The sequence below is a fragment of the Spinacia oleracea genome, chromosome 4 (genome assembly GCF_020520425.1).
Source record: "Spinacia oleracea cultivar Varoflay chromosome 4, BTI_SOV_V1, whole genome shotgun sequence".
In the NCBI taxonomy this organism is placed as follows: domain Eukaryota; kingdom Viridiplantae; phylum Streptophyta; class Magnoliopsida; order Caryophyllales; family Amaranthaceae; genus Spinacia; species Spinacia oleracea.
The window spans coordinates 23,460,650-23,466,649 of NC_079490.1; positions in this window are offsets into that span (position 1 = coordinate 23,460,650).

A 6,000-nucleotide genomic window follows, 5' to 3' on the forward strand; every position below is an offset into this window, starting at 1 on the left:
AAAAAATTCCCGAAATTAGCAGTATTAAGTGAGATTTAATTTTGGAGAATTTTTTGCTGAGGTTTTTTTTCTCGTGATTGTTCATTTTGGAACTTTTTAAAAATTACGTCTAGTTTTGGATAATTTCAGATAATTATATTTTTGTTGGATGTTAATTATAATTTATGAATTAAAATACTTAAATTATAATTAAAGGTTAATTATGTTGTCATTAGAAAACTAATTGGCTGCAAATGGACTTAGGTATCAACTAGTATAGTACCCGTGTGATGCACGGTTTATAATATAAATATAAAATTACATGAAATCTGGTAGACAATTTTCATCGAAATAAAGCTTATAGATACTCCCCTAATTAAAATTAACTATGGATAATCTTGCTATTGCTCATTCAATGTCTTATTTATTAGGTGAAACTATTATAGTACCCTTGCGATGCACGATTTATAATCTAAATATAAATTTATATGAAAATCTGGTAGACAATTATCGCTAAAACATTTCTTATAGGTATCCCCTAATTAAAACATTCAGGGATAAATTTGTTATTGACCCTTTCAGTGTCTTATTTATTAAAAAAAATTTAAATAAATAATGGTACATGGAACTTCTATCACACTGGTGCCAAAGGTGAGTGTACCTGCCACAGTAGGGGATTTCAGACCTATTGCTTGTTGTTCTGTGCTGTACAAGTGCATCTCTAAGTTATTGTGTGAAAAATTAGGAGCTGTGTTGCCTGATATCATCTCCCAGAATCAGGGTGCATTTGTGGCTGGGAGATCCATTCTGCACAATGTTCTCATCTGCCAGGATATTATTAAGATGTACAGAAAAAGTCAAGTTCAACCCAACTGTTTCTTGAAGCTTGATGTCCAAAAAGCTTATGACACATGGGAGTTCATTAAAGAAGCTATGCAGTACCTGGGTTTCCCTACTACTTTCATTAATCTCATCATGACCTGCTTAACCACTACTCTGTTTTCCATTATGATCAATGGGGTGCCTTCAAAGCTTATCCACCCAAAGAGAGGACTGAGGCAAGGTGATCCCCTTTCCCCCTTGTTGTTCACTCTTTGTATGGAATACTTCTCTAGAGCAATGAAGACTGTTGGTGATCATCCAAGGTTCAAGTTTCACTCTAGATGTAGAACCCTAAAGCTTAATCACTTGTGTTTTGCTGATGATTTACTCATGTTTTGTAAAGGAGATAAGGAGGTGGTGCAACTGATGATCGATGGTTTTCTCTTGTTTTCAAAGACCACTGGTCTGGCTGTTAACTCTGCTAAGTCTTCCATCTACTGTTGTGGTATGCATGATCAAAAGGTGGCTGAGATCACCACTCTGACTGGTTTCAAACATGGTTTGCTCCCTTTCAGATACTTGGGTGTTCCTGTTAGCTCTTGTAAGCTCAAGGCTAGTGACTGTGATCAATTGGTGGACAAGATGACAGCTAGGATTAAATTATGGAGCTCAAAACATTTGTCTTTTGCTGGAAGAGCTCAACTCATCAATTCTGTATTGATGAGCATCTGTGTCTACTGGTCTCAAATGTTCATTTTCCCCAAAGTTGTGCTGAAGAGAATCAATGCCATTTGTAGAGCTTTTCTATGGTTTGGCACCTTTGACTGTGAGAAACCTGGTTCTGTTGCTTGGGATCAGTTGTGTCAGCCTAAGACACATGGAGGGTTGGGTTTTAGGAACTTGCTCCTTTGGAATCAAGCTGCAGTAGGCAAACAGGCTTGGGCTATTGCTCAAAAGCAAGACAATTTGTGGGTTAAATGGATCCATGCTGTTTATGTCAAAGATCTCTCCTGGGATCAGTTTACTGCCCCTACTGCTGCTAGTTGGGTGGTAAAGTTTGTATGCAAGGTGAAAAACTCCTTCAGTGAACAGATTGGCTACCAGTGGCTTCACAGTGCCAAGTATTTTATCAAAGAGACATACACTCAGCTAAGATTCTTGGGAACTAAGGTTCCTTGGCAAAAGTATGTTTGGAACAGGCTGTCTATCCCAAAGCATAGATTCATTCTGTGGCGTGCTATGCTGGACAGATTAAAAACTAAAGCTAGATTATTCAAGGTGGGAATCAGTACAGATGATAAGTGTCCCATTTGTGGTGTGCAAACTGAGAAGGTGGAGCATCTATTCTTTGAGTGTGAACTCAGCACACAATGTAAACTTCTGGTGTTATCTTGGTTAGGGGTTCAACTCAATAGGGTCACTGTGTTCAGTCTCCTTAGGGGGATACAGAAGTATAGCAGAAGCAAGTGTAGGAGATTTATCATCTTTACAACAGTGGCTAGTCTGGTTTACAATATTTGGAGGGCAAGGAATGCTGCTGTTTGGTCCTTGCACATCCCCACAGTCCAGTCAATAGTTAAAGTCATTCAAGCAGAAGTGAAGGGTAGGGTAATGAACCTGTTAAGCAGTAAAACTAGCACTAGGGATCTTGATTGGTTCCAGTGTTTGTAATAGCTTTCTCTAGGCTTTCTAGCTTAGTTTGGGCTCTTTGGCTAAGTGTTCTTAGCCTCTCTGTTGGCTGCAGCTGATGGGTTGCTAGCTAGGTTGTAATTCTGTTTTGTGCAATCAATATAAGCTTTATTTGCCTGCCAAAAAAATAAAATAAAATGGTACATGGACAAAATTATTTTCATTCTCTGCCAAGCATTAAGTTATCTCATCCAGCCTTCCTTTCGGTTTTCATACACACTTAATACTTGCCTCATTTATCTCATTATTCGATCACTTAACGCCTACCCACCTCTCCCAATCCCCGTCTCTAGAGGTTGGGTACAAAATAAAATTTATGCACGCTCCATGACCCACCTATGTAAACTCACCCCTAGAGTCAACATTTTTTGTTTGAGACGTAAAAGAGTTTTAAATTGTAAAACTATGTTCTGGCGTCTTCGATAAACCGGTTATCTGATTAGATTCAATGAATAAATAAATAAACATTATAATATGTATTGATACATATAATTTAAATTCCGTTCTCGCCCCGTTACCCGTGGCAGATACATTTTTAAACCCATCACCCACCAAATTTCCTTCATCCCCCCCCCCCCCCCCCCCCCCACTTTGAGAGGATGCGCGAAGGATCTCCCAAAAATCCAGCTCTAGTGACGACCTGACATAGTGACATCCCTATATTTGGTAAATAAGCTATTTTGCCTTTACCTAACTTTTGAATATATTGACATAACTTCATTACACAAATTAATTGTATTAGGTATATTGATAAAATATTTAAAAGTGACATGTATAATTAGGATTGGGTGAGTGGTCTAAATCCAGGAAATATCACCAAGGTGCGTACTTGTTATCCTTATACCGGCTCACCAACACCAAATCTATACTCCCTCTGTTCCTTAATGTTCCTCATGTTTACTATTCATATGGTCAAAGTTTAAAAACTTTGACCGTAATTAATAGTATGATTAAGAGTATAAATGTGAACTTGTGGGGCATCATTGGATTCGTTTCAATATAAATTTTCTAAATATCAATTTTTTTATAATTTTTACTAATACGGAATTAAAATTATTAACGGTCAAAGTAGTACATTGGAGATCGCACAAAATGGAAAAGTGAGGAACATTATGGAACGGAGGGAGTATTTATTAGTCAATATTAGTCAATCATTCACGTTTATCTTTGTCGTCAGCCTTATCTAAAATCCAAACGTGCCCATCATCAAGTGTGATGCACAGTCTACCTATCAAAATGTTAATTTTGAACGAAATTTCATATATATACGTTACAAAGTAAATGATAATGTAATCTTTTATATTAACATACATATTTTTTTTGTTGCAAACATAATAAGGAAACTTAATCATCTTGAACTTATAATATTAGAAATAGTTGATTACGATATATTAGTCAAAAGTAATCAACATACCCTTAAGACTTCAATAATACTGTATGTGAGAGAATAAACGATTATTTCTGATTCGTGTAAAAATATTACGATAATTAATGAGAACGTGAAAAAAAAAATTTGAATTAAAATAAAAAGTATAGGCTCTAGCCCGTCAGATAAAAGTATAGGGCCAAGGGCCTGATTTTGTTATTTAACATGGAGCCTAAAATATATTTTAGACAACCTTGTTAAATATGTTAAATCAAGAGTTAACGTTTTTATACATATCCGGGTTTATTATATGACACAAAATTTTAAATAGTTGATAGTATTATAATAATTGATTTGATAGTACAAGTTCAAATATTATAATATTTTCTATACGGATTATTGGTTATTGTGAGGGGGTCGAAAAAGCACGAGGCTAATGCATGACCTCGTCCCTCGTGGGCGTGACGTCGTCAGATCAAGTGTAGTTAGATTTCCTGTGAGTTTACACCCAATCGACTAGTAATATAGCGGTCGCCATTCAGTTTTTAACGACAATGAGAAAAACTGACAAAACCCGGTTATCGTGACATAAAGGGAGTGCAATTATGTTCGACCACGATGGTCATAAGTTCCCTTGTGATCCCTGGTGTGGGGATCGCTCAACGTACACACGCAGGGCAGAGATTGAGAGTTCGGGGGACTGTAACTACCAAGAGGAGTGCTCATCGATAACTCGAGAGGCAGGTTATCCTTACTAGCTCAGCATAAATAATTGAAGGGACATGCGTTAACTATTAAACTATTCTGAATTGATTTTAGCAATATGCAACACATAATACTAAATCGGTCGTGATTATCTTATTTAGATTGATTTAAGGTACCTAGCATGATAATTCAATTGTCCAAAGTATTATCTTATTAGGCGTGATAGATCAATCAAATTAATAGTTTAACAATTTTATAAAAGGGTGATGAAAGCGATCAAATCATGCGAAGGGACACATTACGACGCACCCTTGAGAGGTGCGTCACGGTTCTTAGAAAACTAACCACTTGGCTTTGCTATTTCTCCTTTTATTTAACGAATCTCGGGTTTCTTAGCAGTGTTCCAGTATTTAGGCTTAATTTATCAGCTACAAGGGACAGCATACGTTCTGTTCGACTTTTGGGTCGATGGCGACAGAACGCGGGATCAATTTCGCAGCGTGAGGCTTAGGCTTAGGGTTGGAGTCAATACTCAGATTATGAATTGTGTCCCTTCTTCACGTCGGTTTTGGGGCTGTATTTATAGGAAAAAAAGTGGCGTAGAAAGATAGATTTTCAGGAATATGAATACGAAACGGATTAGGAAAAGAATCCGTCCTAGATATTTTCGGCGCCCAGCACTGGGCGTCAAAGATTTCGGCACCCAGGGCAGGGCGTTGAAAATAGGATCTCGGCAGAATTCTTTGTCAGATTGGACTCTAGAGTACGGAGTCCATTAAGAGACTTAATCCGAGTCTTTTAGTGCGTATTAACTTATGACGGAATGCGTCTGGGCCCGTTACGAACTCTAGGTTTGTTAGGAATTTAATTAATACGTAACTCTTATTTTCGAATTATAACAGGAATAGAGTTCCTTTTGCGAATTCTATCTCTTTTAGGATTTATGTTGGAGTGCAACACCTAATTCTGACAGGTTTCTATCTTTTATGGTTTGCCACTTTTAACAACTACCCGTTATGGCAGTTACTATTTTTAGCAGGTTTCTATAAATAGCAGGTTTGGATGAAATGAAAAGGGTGATCGAGATTCTTTATTTTATATGAGATGCGTTGCCAAGTGGAGATTTATGTTCTCATCATCGAACCTTCCCTTTCGGGAATGGGGACAAAAGTAGGTGTCTACAGTTAGCCCTCATTTTGACTGAGTCTCGACATGAGACGATGGTCAAAGTACTGGACGGAGTGCGTCATACAAGCCATGGTGTATGTGACCTGTTTTGCGAGGGTCTCACGAGCCCCCGAGTGATAACATTTGACTTAAGGGTCATCACTTGAAGTGTTAACACATTCCTCACGTGTCATTGGAATTTGTTAAGTATAGAAACTCCCTCACTTTGTCATTGGAAGTACCTACAGATGCATAGAAACTCCCTCACTTTG